Here is a 25,065-nt window from a genome sequence, read left to right as displayed (position 1 = left end):
TTTTAACTTGTGAGATTTTCTCAGTACAAAATTAGTCCAGTGAACAGATATGATACTACAACTGGATGGAGCATAATCTAAAGATTCTGTTTCTTTTCTATCTAAGATGATAAGCTATATCTAGAAAACATGAAGAAAGCTAATCTTTATAAGAATTTATTAATCTGAATCTGATGAAGTATATTCTGGGTACAGATTATATTACTCAAGACTATTGTTTAGGCTCAAATAGAAGGCTTAGTCCATAAAGGTTTGACCATGCACTACACTTTTAATAACAGACCATGATCCAAAATAAATGATGTAGAATTGAGTTTGGGCTATTAGCTCAATAATTTCAGACTGACAGTAATTAACTAAGAAGGAGGCATTCTAATTAAAAGCCTGCCATGATGTCTATATTATTTTACACAGCTGCAGATGATAGCATTACCCTTTTCTGAATTTTTGTATAATTTATTGGCTCTTAAATAAAAGGAGGTACCAGTCATAAAAGATACTGACTGTTCAATTCCTTGATAAATTTCAGGATAGTGAAGGCCTTGGTTTTAAATTAACTGTCAAACTTGAGCCATCTCATTCACAGTGTTCCCTCCTGGGTTAGCAGTAGGACAAATCTGTTACAAGAGGATGTTCTATTATAAGTGCTTGACATAGCATGTTCTATTATAAGTGCACTTTTATCTAAAAAGAAGTGAATTGTGGATACTCAGTTTACCAGGTTAATCTTCACAACATTAAGCCATTCAAAAAGTTCTAATTTTGGGGGGGAGGGGTGGAAAAGGGCTCCAGACCTTTCATTTATTCAGTAGTCATTTTTAAACACCTACTTTGTGCCAGATAACAAATAAGACACTGAAGACAAAAGTGAAAGAATTACTTCCTTCAAGGAGTTTATGTTCTATTATTTAAAAATGTATAAGAATTAATTCTGATGGACGTGGCCATTTTCAACAATGAGATGAACCAAATCAGTTCCAATAGATCAATAATGAACTGAACCAGCTACAACCAGCAAAAGAACTCTAGCAGATGATTATGAACCACTACACAGAATTCCCAATTCCTCTATTTTCATCTGCCTGCTTTTTTTATTTCCTTCACAGGTTAATTGTACACTATTTCAAAGTCCGATTCTTTTTGTACAGCAAAATAACTGTTTGGACATGTATACATATATTGTATTTAATTTATACTTTTACATATTTAACATGTATTGGTCAACCTGCCATCTGGGGGGGAGGGAGGGGAAAAATTGGAAAAGAAGATTTGGCAATCGTCAATGTTGTAAAATTACTCATGCACATATCTGGCAAATAAAAACTATTGAAATAAAAAAGAAGGTAAAAAATGTATAAGAAGATAATTCATTATAGAGCACACTTGAAGAGATGAAGGAAGCTCCTAATATGGACATTCATTCTATCTATGCAGAAAATTCTCTTTCTGCTGATGCAAAAATCAGTAACTCATCTGGAATGTATATTGTTAGAGAACTGTCTGGGGTGCATACATCAAAGACAATATTTGGACCCAAGTCTTTCTGGCTCAAAGATTCTTGAAATAAATACTACTTGGGGGAAACAAATACCACTTGGAGGGGTGGGAAGGGACTAAAAGTGACCATTGGGAAGAGAGGGGAAGAGTATGGCAAAATATGGCCAAAAAAAATCTTATGTAAAAAAGAGGCCCACCTTGAATGGATAGTTTACTGTTGAAAGAAAAGAAGAAAGAAAAAAAGCTAATTTAGTTAAGCATGAAAGAGTCCTAAGAAAAGGGGGGGAAAAAAAGTAAAAAGAAAAAAAAAAGCTCTTCTTCCTTTAAAGATCTGTATAGATCTTGTAATCGTATGTGTGCATGCATGATGAATCCATGTTTTTGATAACTCACTTGAGGACTAGCTGCTGCTAAGTGGTCAAACCAAATCAGCAGAGATTTAGTCAGATGATCTTTCCCTCACAACTTGCTGTCCATCTTTGTATTCATGTTCATGTTGTCAGATTCTGGGAGAAAAGGAGAGAAGAGTAATGAGCTCCCCCCCCAAAAAAACAGAAAAAGGTAATATTTTTCTTTTTATACATCTTTCAAAAACCTTTTTTTTTTTGCTTTGCTCAAGCCTATTATCTAAGCACTGAATTCAGATAAGATTGTGTTGATCTCATTGCTCTAAGAAAGGTGAATCTGTTTTTCAAGTGCTGATCGACAATATTGAATACTCTTACTTAATTAACCTCTTCGCTGGAAAAAAATGGATCTTTGTTTACTCTAGGCCAATAAAAATAAAAAGAGAAGATATTTTAAACTAAAATGATTATTTAGTTATCTCTTTATTCTAGGAAACCAACAAATATGAAGAGACAAATCAACTTTGTTTTCATTTAGGCCTTTGCAACAATCTGAGAGGTGAAGTAGTTCACTCTTAGCAATAATATGAAAGGCAAAGAAATCTGAACAGTGGGGCAAGAAGAGAATTTTGCATAGTTTTCTTGCTTTTCTTGAATCATATATCCAGAGTACATATTTAATATTTAATTTTAATTCTAAAAATAAGGATTGCATATGCAGACAACATATTTCAAAGATTTTCTTTAATCATCTGGCCTTTTGTTAATGCTCCATTCTATTATGCAGAATTACTTATTTATCATATATGTTAGATTATGCTTCATTTTCCTTTTTAATACATTATAATCCATTGCTAGTGTTTCAACACTTTTGTTCTATAGCAGTCATTCTGGCAAGATAGACTAACTGACTTTCCTGGGAAAGCCTAAGGTGCTAAAGATAAGAGTAGTAGTTCTTCTCTGTTCAGAAATAAGGGAGATAAAATATAGCATGTACGTGAAAAGGTTTTGGGGGCCAGAGTTGAAGGACTAAAGAAGATAATTTATAACTTTGTACTTGATGAAACTCCCTCAACCAATTAAAAAACACTATTTAGTACCTGAGCCTGAACAACTATATGGAATAAATTTGCTTTAGAATCAGAAAGAATGAATTTTGATCATTGGAATAGAATAACTCTTAGAAGCCAAATTAGAAGCACATTTTCATGGCATCAATATACACTTTCCTTAGAGGGTTGGATCACTCCTCACTTCATCTTTTCCTACCCTACAAGGAAAGTGCAATTTGCTGCATAGCCCATAAGCAATTGCCTTCATTGATAAAGGAAGATCAAATAAAATAAGGCAATGGTCAGAAACAAAACAGATTTTAAAGAAGAGACAGGATTAAATGAAGAAAAAAGGAGGAAAAGAAGAAAATAAGATGGAAATCCACAGTTAGTAATTATAACTGTGGATATGAATAGAATGAACTCATTCATAAAACAAAAGTAGATACCAAAATGGATTAGATATCAGACACCAATAATATATTATATATAAGAAATACACTTGAAACAGAGAAACACGGAGAATTAAAATAAAGTGGGTAGAACAGAATATATTATGCTTCAGCTGAAGCAAAAATGGTAGAGATAGTAAGCATCTCAAAAAGCGCAAATAATATTATATATCAATACTAAATATATGTAGCTATTCATAGGTGTACATATATATGTATGTGTGTGTACATACCCAATGATATAGTATCAAAATTATTAAAGGAAACCTTAAGGGAGCTACAGGAAGAAATAAAAGGTAAAACTATAATGATGGGAAACCTTAATTGTCCCATCTCAGAGCTAGATGATATGACCATAAAATAATTAAGAAAACAGTCAAAAAGAAGAATGGAATCTTAGAAAATTCTATATGATACCTCTCTGGAAAAAAACTAACTGGGAATAGAAAGGAGTATACCTTATACATGGTATCTTCATAAAGACTGAACACACATTAAAAACTTCACAACCAAATACAGAAAAGCTAAAATATTAAATGCAACCTTTCCAGACAAAAATACAATACAAATTGTACTTAACAAATGGCCATGGAAGCCTAAAAAGCTAATAATTGGAAACTAAATAATTTAATTCTAAAAATGAGTGTCAAAGAACAAATCATAGAAACAATAATTTCACTAAAGAGAATAAAAACAATAAGACAACATTCAAAAATTTATGGGAGACAGTCAAGGCAGTACTTGAAAGAAATTTATATCTTTTGATCATCATAAAAAGAAAAAAAAAAGAATAGATCAATTAATTGCAGCTGCAGTTAACTGCAATTAATCAACTAAAAAATGGAAAAAGAACAAATTTAAAATGCCCAAGTAAACTACTGAAAATAAAAAATGAAACTAATACAATTAAAAGTAAAATGCATTGAACAATTACTAAAATTATTAGGAACTAGTTTTATGAAAATAATTGATAATAGATAAAAAGATAATTATATAATTCGATTTTTTTAAAAAGGAGACAAAATTGTTAGTATCAAAAATGAATAACCAATTAAGATGAAATAAAAATAACTATTAAGATTTATTTGGTCCAATTATATGCCAGTAAAACTGACAATCTAAGTGAAATGGATGAATATAAATTGCCCAGGTTAACAGAAAAGGAAATAGAATATTTAAATCTCTCTCTTTTAGCCAAAGAAATTGAACCAACCATCAATAAGCTCCCTAAGAAAAAATCTCCAGGACCAGATGGATTCACAAGTGAAGTCTACCAAACATTTAAAGAACAATTAATATTATATAAACATTTTGGAAAAATAAGTGGAGGAGTTCTATCAAATCTCTTTTATGACAGGACTATGGTGCTGATACCTAAACCAGGGAGAGCAAAAATAGAGAAAGAAGACTATAAACAAATTTCCTTAATGAATATGGATGCAACATTTTAAAATAAAAAAACCAACAAGAAGATCACAACAATATCACGAAGTTTTTGTAAACTATGATCAGGTGAGATTTATACCAGGAATACAAGACTGGTTTAATATTAAGAAAACAATCAAAATAATTGACCATATCAGTAACAAAACCAACAGAAATTATACGATTATATATAACAACAACAAAATACAAGCATTCCTATTAAAATACAAGAATCAATGGAACTTTCTTAAAATGATAAGTAGTATCTAAGAGGAAGCAGTATCTATAATTCGTATAAACTTGGAGTCTTTCCAATATGATCAAAAATTGAACATGAACATTCATCAATATTACTCACTATTATATTAGAAATTTAGGGGGCAGCTAGGTTGCTCAGTGGATAGAGCACCAGCCTTTAATTCAGGAGGACCCAAGTTCAAATCTGGTCTCAGACACTTAACATTTCCTAGCTGTGTGACCCTGGGCAAGTCACTTAACCCCAGCCTCAAAAAAAAAAAAAAAGAAAAGAAAGAAAGAAAGAAAGAAAAAGAAATTTAGGTAGATGATGAGTGGATAGAGCATAAGCCTTGGAGTCAGGAGGACCTGAGTTCAAATCCATTCTCAGACAGCTAGGCAAAGTTACTTACCTCCAATTGCCTTACAAAAGTCATAATTTTGTTCATAGATTCCCTGTGTTTGTCTTGGCAGGTAGGCTCAAGTATTTTATATTGTCCAACAGCAAGAAATAGAAAGAGAAATTCCATTTAAAATAATTGCAGACAATATAAAATACTTGAGCCTACCTGCCAAGACAAACACAGGGATTTTATGAACAAAATTATGAAATACTTTTCACACAAATAAAAATCTTAACATTTGAGGAAGTATTAACTGCTCATAAGTATGTTGGGCCAATATAATAAAAATGACAATTCTAAGTTAATTTACTTATCCAATATATACCATCCTAGATAGATGGATAAATGTAGATATAGATATAAGTATTTCATAAAGTTTGGAAAATAGTAACAAAATTCATCTAGAAGAACAAAATGTCAAGAATATCAAGAGAATCAATTAAAAAAATAAGAAAGATAGTCCAGTGAATTTCAAGCTATCACAAACCAGCAGTCATCAAAATAACCAGGTATTAACTAAGAAATAAAGTGGTGGATGACAGAAATAGGTTATGTACACAATTTATATTAGTAAATGATCAAAGTAACCTCGTATTTGATGATACCAAAGATACAAGATTTTGGAGTAGAAACTCAACATATGACAAAAGCTGCTGGAAAAATTGGAAAGTAGTTTGAAAGGCATAGACCAACATCTCACACTGTATACCAAGATAAAGTCAAAATGGATAAGTGATTTAGGTAGAAAAGGTAACATCAGGAGTAAATTAAAAGAACATGGAAAATAAATGTATCTGTTATTTCTATGGATTTATGGGTTTATGGCCAAACAAAATATAGGGGAGATTACAGGAAGTAAAATTGATTTTACTAAACAAAATGAAAAAATTTTTGTACAAATAAAACTAATATAACCAAAATTTTTAAAAGAAACAGGCAAATGGGTGGAAGGGGAATGAGAATTTGCAGCGTTGTTCTGATAAAGATCTCATTTCTCAAATATATAGGGAACTGAGCCAAATTTATAAAAATACAAGCCATTCCCCAATTGACAAATAGTCAAAAAAAATGAACAGGCAGTTTTCAGACAAATTAATCGAAGCATCAATAGTAAGAAGATAAAAATGCTCTAAATACTACTGATTAAAGAAAAGCAAATTTAAAAAAAACTGAGAAAATACTTCACACTATCAGACTGGTTAACATGACAGCACTGTGACTAGCCCAAACCATCCTGGACAACAATTTGGAACAATGCACAAAGGGCTATAAAAATGGACATACCATTTGATCCAGCAATATCACAACTAAGTCTGTATTTCCAGAAATCAAAGAAAAGGGAAAAGGACCTATTTGTACAAAACTATGTATATAATCAAAATCAAATTGCTTGCCTTTTCCAGGAGAGGAGAGAGGCAGGAGGAAGAGAGAGTTAATTTAGAATTTAAAAAAATTTAAATGATTGTTAAAAATTTTACATGTAATTAGGAAATATTTAATGAAATAAAAATAATAAAACAAAACAAAATAGTAGTTTCTGTTAAGCTAAACCCAGTGACGGTAGGAAGTTAATTCACAAACCCAGCTTCTGGAACATATCCAACTCACTATTTAACAAAAATTATTGGGAAAACCAGAAATCAGTATGATGAAAACTAGGCATTGACCCACATCTAACACCTATGCCAAGATAAGGTTGAAATGGGTTCATGATTTAGACATAAACATTTAGCATTTAGAAGAACAAAGAATAGTCTTCCTTTCAAATCTGTGGTGAAGGAAGGAATTTGTGACCAAAGAACTATTGCATGTTATGGAATGTAAAATGGATAATTTTGACTATATTAAATTAAAAAGGTCATGTACAAGCAAACCAATGCAGACAAGATTGGAAAGGAAGAAATAAACTGGGAGAATTTTTTTTTACCTCCAAGGATTCTGATAAAGGCCTCATTTCTAAAATATAGAGAGAATTGATTCAAATTTATAAGGATACAAGCCATTCTTCAATTGATAAATGGTCAAAGTATATTAACAGACAATTTTCTGATGAAGAAATTGAAATCATTTCTAGTCATAATAAAGGTTCTGTAAATCACCATTGATCAGAGAAACTCTGAGGTACCGCCATACACCTCCCAAATTCGCTAAGATGATAGGAAAAGATAATGATGAATGTTGAAGGGGATGTGGGAAAACTGGGACACTAATACATTGTTAGTGGAATTGTGAACAAATCCAACCATTCTAGAGAGCAATATGGAACTGTGCCCAAAGGGCTATCAAACTGTGCATATCCTTTGATCCAGCAGTATTTCTATTGGGCCTGTAATCCAAAGAAATCATAAAAAAAGGGAAAAGGACCCACATGTGCAAAAATGTTTCTAGAAGCCCTTTTTGCAGTAGCAAGGAACTGGAAAATGAGTTGCATTATCAATTGGAGAATAGCTGAATCAGTTATAGTATATGAATGTTATGGAATATTATTGTTCTATAAGAAACAATTAGCAGTATGATTTTAGAAAGACCCAGAGAAACTTACATGAATTGATGTTAAGTGAAGTGAGAAGAACAAAGAAAACATTATACACAGCAACAGCAAAATTACATGATGAGCAATTCTGATGGACATGGCTCTTTGCAACAGTGAGGTGATTCAGGTCAGTTCCAATGGTCTTGTAATGGAGAAAGACATTTGTACCCAGAGAGAGGATTGTGGGAACTGAATGTGGATCACAACATGGCATTTTCCCTCTTTTTGTTGTTGTTTGCTAGCATTTTGTTTTCTCTCTCATTTTTTTTCCTTTTTGATCTGATTTTCTTGTGCAGCATAATGAATGGGGAAATAGGTATAGACAAACTGCAGATGTTTAACATATATTGGATTACTTGCTGTCTAAGGGAGGGAGTGAGAGGGAGGGAGAAAAAATTTGGAAAAAAAGATTTTACAGAGGTGAATGTTGAAAACTATATATATATATTTTTTGAAAATTTAAAGCTTAAAATGAATAAATAGGAAAAAGGTATAACTTCCTTACATTTAAAACTGTCAAAATAAATCCCAGCAAAATTACTAGTACTTAAAAAGCTCTATTCTTCATTAGGCATCCTGGCTTGATCTGACTATAAGGCCTATGGTTAGAGCTGAAGATCAATGCTGTTATGTTTTTACTGTCAGTTGCTAAAGATTTTGCCACCTCACAGGGAGCAGGAGGAAAAGCTAATCTGAGATCAGATGGTCCTTACCAGCTTTTGCCTTGCAATAGCTTCTGGTTTTTGTTTTTAAAGATAAGCTTCCCCAAAGAGAGGCTTACAGCGTCTTCTGAATACTTACCAGCTTAAACAGTGCCCATGGCTTATGCTTCGGGTGTGTGATTATGTTTTAAAAAAAATAGCAAGGCTGAAATTGAGGTAAGCCTAGAGACCTAAGGGAAGGGAAATGACAGTAGCATCGATTCTGTATAGTCTCAAATGATAAGCAAATTGACTAAGTTCTATTATATTTCTGAGCAAAAGAAAGGGAAAAAAATCCTACTTTAGCAAGCAAAACTTGGATGTAGCCTATCTGTGTCTTCTTATACCCATGTCAATCCTAGTTAATTTATTGCAGACTTGAATAATCTTGTTCTCGTTAGGTTAGGTTCCACACTGTATACTCTTTCCCTTGTAAAATGCAAAACTCTGTTTCTATGTATGTCAGTATTGCCAACAGCCTGACCAGAAAGAGTCAATTGGGATTCTGATGCCAAAGCTATTTACATGGACTAATATCCCAGGCCGCACAACCAACAAAGGCAGCTGGAGTTCAGTTTGTATTTCCCTGCCAGGCAAAACAGCAAATGTGTTTTTCTTCTTCTGAGGAAAGATAGCAAGGCCATCCCTGGAGATGAATGGAGTCCCAAAGATGCTGCTTTTTTTTCTCACTGGCTCTCATTGGCTTTTCCTAGCTGAGCAGATGTTCTGCACCTAACTCTAGAGAGGAAATAAGAGTTTGATATTCTAGCTAAACCTGATCCTACTAAACTAAGACATTTGAGAGGGGAGAGTTTTAAATGTTTGAATCAAATTTAGGATGTTTTTATCCTCATAGAATCATTGATTTAAAGTTGGATAGGACAATTCATTTAAGTCTTCCCTATTTAACAAATGAGGGAACTGAGATCAGCTAGATTAAGTGATTTGCTCCATATCACATAGATTATAAGCATGAGGAATAATTATGTCTATTAATCCTGCGTGAGGTGAGGGAGTGAGGGAGAGGGGAATAATAGAAAAGGGATCAGACCTGTAATTTCATCATGGAGAGAGTGCTTCCTCCACTCCTGAAACAATACATAACACCTCAAATTTTTGTGGAATGAGTTGTCTAGCAGTACCAAAAACTTTAAGAAGTGCACATAGTCTTATAGCATACAGAGGAAAGAATTTAAATGCAAGTATTCCCTATTCCTGAAGCTAGCTTTCTATGCAGTATTCCAGCTTCCTCATTTTTCTCTGACTTATATTTATTATTTACTTATTATTCAGAATTTAAATTTGCAAATGATCATTTATTGTTTTTTGTTTTGTTTTGTTTTTCTTTTTCTTAATGTTCAACAATTATATATTGAATACCTACTCTGCCTCAACACTATTCTGTGTGTTATGGAAGATACACCAACAACCAAAGGATTCAAATATTTATGTAGCATACAGCTTGGAAAACTAGCACTAGATAGAAAAGTCCCTGGCCTCTAAGACTATTTAAGATAGGAAAAAGAAATGATTTGGAAAACCTATTTCCACATAAACTAATATAGAAATGTAATCAAATCAGATAGCGTTTACCTAATAAATAGGATACTAGATTTGGAGTTAGAGAATCAAGTTCAAATCTTGACACTAATTACCTATGGGCCTAGATCTCAAGGAAAGCACTATACTACAGCAGAAAGGGCACTGAATTTTATTTCCAGTAATTAAGTTCGAAACTCAAATCTACTTGATACCTCTGTGAGACAAGTTCATTAACTTCTTTGAGTCTAATTTCTTCATCTGTAAAATAAGATCTAGATCAAAGATTCTAAAGCTGTAAGTCACAACTCTATATGGGGTCACATAAGTGAATGTGGGGATTACAAAATTATGATTTATTATCAGTAAATTATTTGTAAACCTATTTTATATACCTATATACCCAGGATCATGTAAAAATTCCTCAGATGAAAAGGGGTCACAAGGAGAAAAATGTTTAAGAATCCATGATCCAGATGACTTCTCAGATCCTATCATGATAAATTTGTGTTCCTATGAACATCTGGATATGAGGCAACAATAAAGGCTCATGTGGAATTTCCAATATTTAACATTCTCCTCACCACCATTGTAATCAACTGCCTGAATTTATGGGCCATGTATCTGCAGCTGTATCAGATGACATTCATTAAAACATAGATCCTTTCTGTCAAGCATAATTACTTTCCAAGTAGCCTCTATAATACCTGGGAAACAGACAATGAGAGAAAAAGAGGCCCCATGATGCCCAATGTGGACATCTCTTAGAGCAGCAGGTAAAGAAGAAGCTATTTGAAAGATCAAGTCTAAGACCATGCAAATTACATTTTTAACATTGACTCCCACAGTTTATCTTCAAATGTAGGAAAAAAACATATTGTTTAAATATTTCTAAGAAATATATATATGATTATTTGATTTTTGTGCATACATACACACATCCCCCAAACAAAAACAAGATTACCAAAAAAAAAAGTAACCAACTAGAAAAGGAGACATAGAGTCTCAAAGATGAAAATAACAGTTTGAAAATTAGAACTGGACAAGAAGAAGCCTGGGAAACTATGAGAGAACTAATAACCAACAGATTATAAAGGATGAAAAACTAGGCAGAATGTGAAACATAAGAAAAACAACACATCTGGAGAACATATCAAGAAAAGAAAATATAACAATGATTAAATTTGCCTGAAAGTTGTGACCAAAAAAATGACCTTGACACAATAATGCAAGAAATATTTCAAGAAAATTGTCTTGGAGTGATAGAACATGAGGGGAAAATAGAAATAGAAAAAAAGAATTACCAATCACCATAGCACATAGCAATATTATTGACAAATTTTGAAACTACCAGATCAAGGAGAAAATTTTGCAAGAAACAAGAAAAAAAACTTTTCAAATATATTGGAGCTACAATTAGAATTGCACAGGATGTATTAGTAGACACAATAAAAGACCATAGGTCCTAGAATCATACCTACCAACAATCAAAAGAACTAGGCCTGTAACCAAAAATATCATATCCAGCAAAATTATCCATACCATTGAATGAGAAAAAAATGGACATTCAATGAATTTACATATTTTCAGGACCTTCTATCAACCAAACCTGAACTCAATTTAAAATTTAACATATATGAGCCAATATCAAAGATCAATTTCAAGGAACTTAACATGGACGAATTGTTTATGTTTTCTTCACATGGAAATTGTATGTCAAATCGTTAAGACTGACATCAGCAATGAGGTAGCTCAAAAGAAAGACTGGGGCAGAGTTAAGGTAAAAATAGTAATTATGTTGTACAAATGAGGTACAGAGGAAGAATAGACAGAGGCATTTAAAGGAGGGAGGAGGGCTTGTATTTCTGAAAACCTATTCACATCAGCAATAGATCAATAAATAACATTACATATATATCAAGAAGGGTATAGCATCCTCCAAAATCTATAAAGAAATAAGGGGGGAAGGATGGGAGGACAGGGAAATAATGAAAGGGGAAAGAAAACAAGGGAGGGAAGGTTAAGTAATAACAAGGCAAGTTAAAGAGCTGAATCTTCAGATCTGGAAGTTACATTTAAGAAAGTATACTGATAAATGATAGAGAAAGCGAGCCAGAATGGTGAATGACCTCAATTTCATGGTATGTTAAGGTCTTTTAAAGGAATCAGAAATGGTTAGTTCAGAGAAAAGAAAATTTACAGGAGAAACTTAGAAGTATTTAATAATCTGAAAGGCTATACTGTGGGAGAAAGATTAACTTTTCTTCTTGACCTGAGAATGAAGATTCAGAAGCAATACATGAACATTAGGAAGTGGCAAATTTAGATGATGCCGGGAAAAACTACCCAGCAATCACAGAAATCCAAAGGTGTAGTGGATTGATTTAAAAGATAGTGTGCTTCTTTTACATGAAAAATCTTAATTAAGCAAACCTGGATAATGGATTACTGACCATGCAGTAGAGCATGTCCTTCTTCAGGAATGTGTTCAATTGGTTGGTTGCTGAGATCCCTTCCAACTCTGATATTTGGTAATTTTCAGTTTTTTCTTTTGTATTTTCAGCATGTAGCACAGGATCTTGCAAATACTACACACTTACTAAATATTAGTAAAATTGAGTCAAAAGTAGAGTTAATATTCTTCCAGTTTCAAAGGTTATCAGAAAAGAAATGCTTCTAAATTGCTTTGTAAATTTCAAAGCAATCTAGAAAGCAAATACTATTATACAAGTTTTTTTTGACACTTGAATCTTCCTTTGTTTCCCACTTTATAAGACTTCTGTTCATTTTGCAAAACAGAAGATAGAACAAATCACTTTCTCTATCATTTATCAGTATACTTTCTTAAATGTAACTTCCACATCTGAAGATAGTGATACAGCATACACATGTATGCTGATCAGGACAGATTGCAATAGAACATTGCTTCTCTACTCCTGACATATATGTCTCTCCATGCATTCCAAGATTGCATTAGGATTTTTCATAACCATATTACACTGTTGGCTTATATGTCTCCCTGTGTTATATCATATGAAAATCTGGTAAACATTTTATCAATGCCTTTATCTAAATCTGATAAAAACGTTAGGTAACATCAGACCAAAATATAGATCCTTGGGACATTTTCCTAGTAGCTAACTTTAAATTTTATATTAAACTATCAATGCCTACTCTATAAATGTGGCTATCAAGCCATATTAAATCCACCTAATTTTACTATCACCTAGCCCAAATCTTTTCATCTTCCATCACACTAAAATGAAATTTGGTCAAATGATTCTCTAAAAATTAAGATAAATAATATCTCGCATTCCTGATCCACCAGTCTAGTATCAAAGGAGATTAAGTTAGAGAGAGCAGTTTTAATGAAATTACATTCTCTTTGTCATCATCACTTCCTTTTTATTATTGTTCAGTCATTTCAGTTGTATCCAACTCTTCATGACTCTACTTGGGGTTTTCTGGAAAAGATACTGAAGTGGTTTGCAATTCCTCCTCCAGATCATTTCACAGATGAGAAAACTAGGGCAAACAGTAAAGTTAAATGACTTGCCAAGGATTACACAGCTGATAGGTATCTTCCTAATCCGAAACCTAGAACTGAATTCACTATGATACTTAGCTGTTCATCTTTTTAGTTTTTTTAGATATTCATCCCTTTTGTAACTTTCTAGAAATGTGTAAGAAATTAAAATTAAGTTCACTGGTCTCTAAATGGTAGTCTTCATTGAGAGAGAGAGACAGAGAGAGAGACAGAGACAGAGAGAGAGAGAGAGAGAGAGAGAGAGACAGAGAGAGAGAGAGACAGAGAGACAGAGAGACAGAGAGAGACAGAGAGACAGAGAGAGAGAGACTGAGAGAGACAGAGAGAGACATAAAGAGAGACAGAGACAGAGAGAGACAGACAGAGAGAGACAGACAGAGACAGAGAGAGGGGGGAAAGAGAGAGAGAGAGAGACAGAGAGAGAGAGAGAGAGAGAGAGAGAGAGAGAGAGAGAGAGAGAGAGAGAGAGAGAGAGACAGAGACAGAGACAGAGACAGAGACAGAGACAGACAGAGACAGACAGAGAGAGGAGAGAGGGGGGGAGAGAGAGACAGAGAGAGACAGAGAGAGAGAGAGAGAGAGAGAGAGAGAGAAAGAAAGAGAGACAGAGAGACAGAGAGACAAGACAGAGACAGAGAGAGAGAAAGAGAGAGAGACAGAGAGAGAGAGAGAGAGAGAGAGAGAGAGAGAGAGAGAGAGAGAGAGAGAGAGAGAGAGAGAGAGAGAGAGAGAGAGAGAGAGAGAGAGAGAGAGAGAGAAAGGAGGAAGGGAGGGGATATTTGCCTTTCTCTAATCCTGAGATACTTCTCCCATCATTTTCAGTTGCTTGACTATTTCATTCAGTAGCTCTTTTGATACTTGAACATGTGGTTTATCTAGAGTATTTTGAATTCATTCAGGGCAACTAGCAGTTACTTTCTCACTATCTCCCTTTTTTTTCTTACTATTTCCCTTGTCTTTAGCATTAAGATGCCTATGTTCTTTTTCAATTCAAATATCATTCTCCTTAGCAGGGGCAAAATAAAAGTGCAACAATTTTGCTTTCTCTCAGTTGTCTGCAATCATCCCATTCAGCCAAGCAGAAGAACGTTCTTTTCTTTGATCCTTCTCTTTTCTTCAATATGGCTAAAAAAAAAAAATTTAAACCCACCTTTTTGTTGTCATTTGCTTTTCTTGACAGGATCAGCTGATTCACTAACCTGATCAAACACTTTCAATACTTCACTATTGCCTCCAAGATAAAAATGCAAATATCTTTAAAAAGCATTGCTGGGCCCAATTTGACCTGTCCTATTTGGCCAAATTTAATCTGTTTGGAATCTTTCTAGTCTTCAGAAATTCCATATTCTAGCAAACTAGACTACTACTAATTTTGGCTCTTTTCTATTTACTGAGCAGGCAAGTCAGTCATGTCTAAAATTCACTTCCTCTCACCCCAAAATCCTTTCCAAGATCTGGATTGCCCTATTTCTGTTTGCCTGAGAACAAACACATACTTATGGACTGAAAAAAAAATGTTCTTTTGCTTTTCTGTCTCTTAACTTAGATGAAAATCCTTTCTGTGACGTATGTCTTCCATTGAAGTACCAATAGTCCCAGAGGATGTAGAGCCTCTGTTTTTATTTGCATCCATCTAGTTTGACTCATGACAGAATTATGCCCCCCAAAAAGATAACATTTTAATAAGTGTTTACACGCTACCACTCCCCAAAGATTCAACTGATAAAACTCTACCAGGGAACTAATTATACTTCAAGACAAGTCTTCTCTCTATGGATTCAAAGCTCAAAGCTTGAGACCTGAATGTTTAGAAAAGTACAGAGCTCCTCCTTGTGGACTCAGATGTCTATTTTGCTTCCTGAATATTTGAAAAAGTGGAGGAAAACCTAAATCTTTTAAACATATTAATAATAAGCACTGCACTTGAGATTTTAAAAATACAAACCAACTTTGTCAATATAAAAAGGTACTAATGGATACTCTTCAAGATGGGTCAGATACTCTCAATTCATTGTCATCATCTATAGTTGTTGATTGATAATCTCTAGAATACATTTACTTAATGCTGTAGTGCTGAGTTGAAAAATATATCAAGTATTGCAGTCACAACTAGTAATGTTGTAGGGAGCTAATAATATTATTTTATGGGATGTTGTTTATTTCCAAGACATTTATTTTCTAGTCAATCTGCAAAGAGTTAGTTTTGGTTTTATTGTATATATTTAATACTTGACAAATATTACTCTTCACCAAATATCCATTTGCCCCCAACTTTATTCATCTATTCATTAATTCATTCACTCATTCAACAAATTTCTATTAATTATTCACAAAGTGTAAGACAGAGGTAGTGTAGCATGACTTAAGATATTGAGCTTTAAATCTAAGAATACCCTTGTTCAAATCCTGTTCCTGCCACTTTCCTAGCACTGTGACTGTGGGAAAATTACTTAATCTCTCTGATCCACCAACAACTCACTAAGGTTCATTTACCAAGCTCTTGATTGGTTGCTGGTAAAGTGAGTTTCCGTTCTATTGCAATCACAGAACTTGACATAGGGATAAATAGATAAAGCATTCTTTTAGGCAATGGAAAGTAGGAGAGACATAAAATTTAATTAATTTTTTTTCATTTTTATCTACCTAGAATTAGAAAATGTAGAATATGAAACTGAAGAATTAGGTATTGATAGCTACAAAAGGACATTTTGTCTATAATTCCCCCCTAAGAAATCAAGAAATCAATGCTTTTATTTGGGATTAAATACTTAGAGGGTACAAACAAGTGCTCCATAAAAAAGACAAAACCAAATATATCTTTATGATTTCATGTTTCTCTGTAATATTCTGAAAGTCTATTTCTTGCTTCTGGATATTCACAGAAACTCTTCCCCATACTTAGAAGATGCTCCTTTCTTATCACTATCTCATACAACCCATGTTCTATTTCAGTATTCAACAGGAGTACCATCTCTTCCACAAAGCATTCCATGTACCTGTACATACATACATATATTCACATATACATGCAAATATTCACATATATGCATATAGTTGGTTTTGTTCTTTCCCTCCTCAATTTTCCTTATACTATACTTATTTATGTATAAATTTTAACTCTCCAGCAGAATGTAAACTCTTGTTTTTTGTCTTCGCTTTCTCAGTCCCTAGTACACTACTTATACAAAGTGAGTACTTAATGTTTTTTTAATGAATTGAAAATATCTCCACATATCTTATATATATATATATATATATATATATATGTGTGTGTGTGTGTGTGTGTGTGTGTGTGTGTGTGTATGTGAATATATATATATATATGTATATATATATGTATATATACATATATATTGTACATTACTGGTCAAGGAAAAAATGTTTATGGGGAAATTCTTTAGATTAACTTTTCTTGGTTTGCTTTTTTTCCTGCCTGATTAGGAAAGTGTGCAGAAATACATTTATAAGCTGAAATATGTAAGAAAAAATTCTAGATACAAGAGGCTAGTTAAGCTATAGCTCACAGCTGAGATATAAAGGAGTCAAGGAAATGGGAAAATAAGAATTGAGATATAAGAGAAAATAGATAAGGCAGAAACCAAGTGATTGAAAAATACTTATTGTTCAGTCAAAAAAAAACTTGTCAAACAATTGCAAATCTTGGTCAGATATTACAGATACTGATTTGGTAAATTGCAAGATTTTTTAAAGTATCTCCAAAAGCAAAGGTAGATCATTTTAATACCAATGTGTTCCCTATTAAGTGGCTATGAATCCAAGAACACTACAGTTTTCAATGCATTAAAAATTATTATCATTTGGAGAGCAATAGCAATGTTTATGACCTCCTCCTCAGTTTCCTTTAAATCCTTACCAAAATACCTCTTTCTACAAGAAACTTTCATCAACTACTCATAATTTCAATGCTTTCCCTCTATTAATTATCCCCTATTAATCATATATATATAGCTATATGTATATGTATGTTTATATATATTTATAATATTTATTATATATATTATTTTATATTAAATATATTTATGTATAGTTATGATTTTATATATATATGTACGTTTTTTGCATGCTATCTCCCTCATTATATTTTAAATTCCTCTAGGCCAAGGACCATCTTTTACATCTTTGGTATCCCAACACAGTGTCTGGCACATAGTGGACAATAAAGAAATGCTTACTAATTAATATGGTGATAAAGAAAAAAAAGCCATGAAATAAAATCATATGTTAATTAATTCATCAAAGAAATAAATTTACAAAAAAGAAGATGGACTGGCATTGTGGCAAGAACAAGGGATAATCAATATATAATCCATATGCTTCACAATATAAAATGACAAGATCAAATGATATGGACTTCCTATAGTGAACTTGTTAGAGGGCATTTACAAGTGTTACAAGATGGGCAGGGATGGATGAATTAGAATCTTCCTCTTTGAAGAGAATACCCACATTGATAAGATCCCACATGTATTTGAGTATTTGAGGAAAGGCAAAGCTTTGAAGTCTTAAAAAGTGATGATAGGTATTAGCGTTTGATGAAAGGGGAAAGAAAAAAATCCCTGAATGAATTCTATAGTGTGGTATAGGGAAAGAGCTCTGGCTTTGTAATCAAAAGGATTTATGTCCAAATTCCTTTCTGATGCTTACTACCTGTATAACCTCAAACAAATAATAACTTTTCTTGGCTTCAGTTTCTTTACCTGTCAAATGAAAAAGTTGGACTAGATAGAACCTGAAATCTGTTCCAGCTTTAAAGCTATGATTTTATTTTGAATTATGAATTTAAAGTCATGGGACTAACTTCCTTAAGTCATACATCCATCTGTGAAATATGCAGAGCACCAGGTGATTATAGTTATGTGCTTTGTTTTTATGTATGGAAATTGTGATTCATAATTTTTTTTATTTTAAAATCTTTTATAAGATCAGAAAAAATTTGCCTTCATCTTTTCTACTAACCAGAAAAGTTATATCACTGCCTGTTTTTCCCCTAAGTTTCCTCAAATGTAATTCTTTTAAAATCAGGTGCCCTATCAGAGCTAGAACTAGTACTGACTGCCCTAGTATTTGATAATTATATCAGTATCTTGTTGATAATCTTCTTCTCCATTCTCCCAGTCATTAATCCTCTTCAATGATTTCTATATGCAATCAATACCAATCACACATGAGTATATGTACTAATTTCATCACCTTCACCAATGGATTATGCACCAGATAATTTAATTTTTAGTTAAATTTCTGCTAATTTTAGGTCCACAGTTTCCCATGTTAACTTTTCTAGGTGAAGGATAACCAGGTCTGGGGAACTGGGAAATCAAATTTAACAGCAAATTAAAAAAGCTGAAAAGGAGAAGCAAATAATGTCATTAAAATTTCAGAGGATGGGTAAGAGTACAGAGTAAAATTTGCCAGTGTTTCATGTTAAGGGGACAAAGGAAATTGTGGAATTATCAAGAGATGGGGAAAGGGAAATACTTGGGAGAGAAAGCGGAAGAAGGAAAGAATTCATAAGAAAGATAAATAGATATTGCATGTTGAATATAAAATGGCAGAATCAATAGTCATGAAGAAAAAAGAAATTCTGGATTAAAATGAAGAAGGAAAATTAAAACATGAGTGACAGAGCTGGTAATTGTCTACACAAAGCTTAGCCATGATGCACAAGAGACTATCCTACATCAGAATAGGTGTATATACATGTCTGAAAGCACTCGGGCTTGCATTCCTCCCATGACAGATTTCCTAAATGAAGTGCAATGGCTAGGAAAATAAAAGGTAGGTGGCTGAGAATCTCCCACCTATAAATTATGCAAAATTCTAGGTGATTACCTTGACATGCCTTTATTTTTATGTATGGACATTATCACTCACAATTTTAATTCCTTTAAAATTTTAAAGGTCTCTTATAAAATCAGAAAAAAAAATGCCTTTCTACTAACTAGATGTTTCACATCTTTTCCCTCCCTGCTCCCTGTTTTCTCCTAAGGGCTTCAAGTGTAATCCTTTTAAAGAAAAATTACTTATCCAACCTTGGCATTTTTATCAAGAAATGGAGATGAGCTGGAGACCACACTGGAAACACAACTCATATAAACCTTTACTACTGCCAACTTACAGAGTCAAATTAGAATGAGATACAGGCAGTGGGTAACCATACATTATAGTTATTATTCCCATAAGCACTGTTCCTGTATATACTGAGTTCAATGATGTCTGCCATATTAAAGTCATTTATAATTCTTTATTAGTGGGTAACATAAATTACAGGTTTTGTTTTGTTTCTAGGTTTCTTTTTTCTGCTGCCTAAGGAAATACAAAATGAAAAAGACCTAGTAGAAATATTTTGATAACTCACTCCATTTATGATGAAATAACTCTTTGGTACCTGGGCATTCCTATTAATTGAGTAGTTAATACCCAGAACACTGTCAGTCTCCATTTGTTCTCTTCTCAAGGTAGTAGAGTCTGGGAGAAAGTATTCTGCCTATCTTGTAAAGCTTTCAATCCTATTTACTTCAGACAGTAAAGAGTCTCCTGCTCTACATTTAAAAAGCTTTGTCAACTTTTCTCAGGAACTCACAAAAGACTTGCTTGGAATTGTGACCTCCCAATCTTACTCTATACAGAATTATATGAATATGATTTAGTCTATGCCATGTATCTTTTCTGAATAAAATGCCATTCATACTAATATGAAGTTTCTGTCCAAGGATGTAGCACTTGCTTTGACAGGTAAAGGAATTATCCACATCTTGGCCAAACCATTATCTCACCAAATATGAGTTAGAGGGATTTCATGGTTTAAAGGAAAGGACTATATTCCAATTGATGATACATAAATTTTTTAGTCCGTTTTCCCTAATTCCAACCAGCAAAGATCTGCAGGTCTATGAGAGTCACACCACTTTAAGCTTGAACCAACTGCTGTGTTTAATACTGATATAAAGTATTGCTGGATTTAAGAGAACTGCAAAGTTTGCCTTTAGATTTAGCTCTTGGACTCTCCATATTTCATTCATTAAGTACGTGAGTAGAAAACTTGAAGCATCTTGTTCTGGAAACCACTGAAATGCTATTAACTATAGAGAAGAATTCTGTAGAAGACAGGTTCAACTTCAGACTCCTCAGGATACTTAATTACTGAAATGGCCAAGTCCATAGACCATATTATGATACAGTCTCAGTGTAACTTGCTATATTAGATGAAGTATGTCTCTGTTTTACTAGTTTTTTTTTTAATATTTTTGATCTTAGTATGACCTATATGTGATCTTAATATTGCCTGGTCTGACCTATCTATCTTAACATGACATTTTGCTGGAAATGATTACAAAGGAAGAACAAACAATAGAACAAAAACAACAGAAAAACAATTCTCAGATATTTGGGTAACAAAAAGTAATTTTTATTTTTTTTTTATTTTTAAAGATTCAAATTATACTTGCCAGATAAAAAGGAAAAGAAACTTAGCTATCAACTGATGCCCTCACCAGTTTACACACACACACACACACACACACACACACAGAGACACTACACACTCACTCTCATTCTACCAGCACTGTCTCCCACTTATATGCAAACAAGAAGGCAAACTGCAAGATGTTTACCTTACTCATTTATTTTTGCAAGTGACCTGCTATAAATCTTAATAGTGACAATTTACTTTTTCACTCTCAACACAATATTATTAATCCAGGATGGCAGATTTCTACCTGAAAACAACATATTTTCCCAGTTATTTCATAAAAAAAAAAAAATTGCAAAATTCATTCTCAATTATGTTGAGTTGTGGAATATCACCATCTAGTGGACCTTCATCATTATCACATGGAAATTAAAAAACTAAAAGTATTATTACATGCCTAGCTGAAAATACCTCTACAAATACTTCCCTTTCCCTCTACATATGGTTGCAAAGGATTCAAGGGACCTCTTCTCATATAACATAATCCTACACTTTTTTTAAAAAAAGAATAGTTCCACCTGAGGAGATAGGGTTGACACCTGACAAGTAATTTTTAAAGTCTTAAAACATACAAAAAAAGATTGCTACTTTTTGTTCACTTCTATTAAGAAAACAAATAAGGATTGGAATACCATTTCCACATAGAAGATATATTTTTAACTTTTTTCTTTACTATTGATAGGGGGTTTTTTTATTATCACATTCATTCCACTTATGAATATATTCCCACTTTCTGCCCAGTGAGTCATCAGTTATAATACAAATTAACAAGAAATGGGAATAACTGAATAAAAACAACCAGCATATAAAATGTATCTGATAGTATGAGCAATATTCCACATCCATAGTGTCCTAGGTCTGCAATGCAGATTCTTAACTCTTCTTTAGGATCATGTGGTCATTATTATTTTATAATATTCGCGTTCCCTTTAATGTTTTTCCACAAGGTATCCCAAAAGTCTTAGTTTGGTTTCAAATTTTATTAGCATTTTAAAATTGGACAAAAACTTTTAGGACACACTAAATATTGATTCTTTGTTTTGCTTATTTTATTATTCTTGATTACTCTGCAATAGAGAATAAGCTTGATGATTTTCCAACTAATGATTTAGTGTAATTATGCCTCAATTAAACAGAGGCATTACGCCATGAAGTCATTGTTCCTCTTTGAAAACAAAGGACGAACAACAACAGTGTTTACCACATAGTAGGTGCTCAAGCAATGCTATCTGGATGATTGCTTGCTCTACATTGCTTAATATAAGCTTTCCTATGCTTCTTTGAATCATGTATAGTCATTATGATATTCTGTTACATTCAAATATCATAATTTATTCAGCTACTCCTCAATCTCTGGGTTTCTAATTTGTTTCTAAAGTTTTTTGATACTACAATAGTGAATATGAGATTTAAAATAAACATGAGGTAGAATTTTCTGATGCTAATGGTAAAAAGACATAAGAAGGAATTGTCTGAAAAGTCAAAGAAGTTCTTTCTCACAAGGACTCCGAATAGGTTATTTTGGTATTTTACTGTATTTATGAGCCCACTAAGGTTAAACTCTCTAGTACAGATTGAAATCTCTTCGTGGATCATCAATCTGGGCAATTCAAGCCTATGTCTTTCCATAAACCCATCAGAACAGGACAATTGCTTCTTGATTGGTTTCTCTACCTCAACTCTCTCTGCTTTTTTCCATCACAGCTACTAAAATGATTCCTAAAATGGAGGTCTAACTGTATTAGTTCCTAATCAATAAGCTTCAATGGTTCCCCAGTACTTCAAGGCAGTACTATGTAAATTTCTTTATTCAGTGTTTTGTGCTCGTCACAACTGGAACCCAATCTATCTTCCTACATGTTATATATTACTTCCATATACTTGTAGTTCAGTCAAATATGGTCTTCTTATTGCTCCTTATAATGATACCCTGTCTCTATGTCTTAAATTGGGAATCCTCCATACCTAAAATTAACTTCTTATCTCAAGCCTTTAGAATCCCTGGCTCCCTTCAAGATTCATTTCAAACACCACTATATACATGAGGCCTTTCCCAAACCCCTAAATGTTAATGTCCTCTCCCTTCTCTAGTATTTAGTATTTATGTATCTACTATATACTATTTACCTTCCCAATAGAATGTAAATTCCTTGAGTGTAGAAACTATTCATGTTTTGCCCTTGTTCTCTAATGCCTAACATAATGCTTGCAATGTGATTAGTTTTTAACAAGTGCTTATTAAGTGAATGAATGGATAGACAAATTAAAATGAATGAATGAAAAATACACTTGCAAAAGACAAAGATTACAAATTCCAGAAAGTTAGAGACTTCATTTTTGTTGTTGCTGTTGTTAACCTTACTCTTAGCACAATGCAAAACACAAAGATATTAAGCAGCAATGCTGGGGTTCTAATCTAGATCCTCTAGGCCCAAATTCTTCTCTCTTTCCACTGCCATAAAATCCTGATTACATCAACAAAAATATAGTGCAAATAATACTTTAAAAAGCATGAAAAACTTAGATGAAAAGAAGTAGAAGGTTAGACATGAACATTCAGTTCCAAAAGAAAAAGAGAGGAGGAAGGAAGATAGGAATAAGGTAGGGAGGGAAAAGAAAAAAGAAAAGGGGGTAGAAAGGGATGGAGGAGGGAGAAAGGGAGGGAAGGAAGAAGAAAAGCAGGAAGTAGGAGTGAGGAAAGAAAGGGGAAGAAAGTAGGGAAGAGGCATTGTTTGTTTCTCTTGTCTGTTTTCATTGTTTATAGACACAGAAATACTACAAACAACTAATGTTGTGTTCCCTACATATCCATAAGAAACGCAAATATCTCCCTCAGAGGGTCAGTAGCCAGATGGTCACACAATAAAAACACAAGAGAAAAACATACAGAAGTTCCACACCATTGTGGTTACCTTCCAGCATAGCACTTTAAAACTTTACCTTATCATTGTTTTAGAATTCTCTCCCTCACTGCAGTTAGAGTATTTGAGGATTTAAAAACATATCAAGGAGTCAGAGAGTCCTAATACCTATTCTTAATCTTGTCCAATAATAAAGGTCTCTCCTGTAATCCCAGTTACCACAAAAACTAAAGCAGTTGGATCTCTGGATCTAGGGAGATCTGAGCTGCAATGGATTATTCCAAATCCCACATTTGCTCCATTTGGCATTACTATAGTGAGCCTCTTAGAATGAATGGCCACTATATTACCTAAAGAGGGATGAAATAGCCCATGTGGAAAACACAATAGAATAAAACTCCCATGCTTATTGGTAGTGGGAGCAAGCCTATGAAATTAAGTATTGTAGCCACAAATGAAGAATTGGTGCTGAAGTAGAAATTATGGTATACCTTAAAAGAAGTAACTACCTGACAAGAGATAAAGGAAAAGAAGAAAGACATACCCTGGATTTAAAGAGAGAATATTTCAAAACATTCAGAGAAAGACCTCATGACCTAAAATAATGCAATTTCACTGAAAAGGGATGTCAAGTAGTCATTAGACTTAAATGCTTTTAAAATTCTTCATAATCTAAGTTCTTCCTACTTTTCCAGTCTTTCCACACCTGTTCCCTTTCAAGTACCCTTCAGTCTAGTGACGCTGGCCTCCTTGATGTTTCACATACATGTCTTGACTCCAGGCATTTTTCTGTCTGTTTCCCATGCCTGGTATTCTCTCTCTCCTCATCTCCACTTGTGACTTCCTATAAGTCTAAGACAAAGTATCTCCTGTAAGAAGCCTTCCCCAATAGTTTAAATTTGTCTTCTCTCTGAGAGTTTTCCCAATTTATCTTGCATGTATCTTGTGTATATATTGTTGTTTTCTTGTTAGATCTTTTCTTAT

General features: G+C 33.2%; 1 long non-coding RNA gene across 1 annotated transcript in view; it reads right to left on the bottom strand.

Moving 5' to 3' along the window:
- The window catches only part of LOC141555362 (uncharacterized), a 114,976-nt gene that overhangs the window by 43,786 nt on the left and 46,125 nt on the right, over positions 1-25,065 (bottom strand). Inside the window, exon 2 of the long non-coding RNA XR_012486170.1 lies at positions 1,858-2,003. This is a non-coding gene — a long non-coding RNA (uncharacterized LOC141555362). The remainder of the gene's footprint in view (positions 1-1,857; positions 2,004-25,065) is intronic.

The sequence above is a fragment of the Sminthopsis crassicaudata genome, chromosome 2 (genome assembly GCF_048593235.1).
Source record: "Sminthopsis crassicaudata isolate SCR6 chromosome 2, ASM4859323v1, whole genome shotgun sequence".
Classification (NCBI taxonomy): domain Eukaryota; kingdom Metazoa; phylum Chordata; class Mammalia; order Dasyuromorphia; family Dasyuridae; genus Sminthopsis; species Sminthopsis crassicaudata.
The sequence above is the reverse complement of the archived record's forward strand: the minus strand, read 5'-3'. Positions and strand labels throughout refer to the sequence as shown.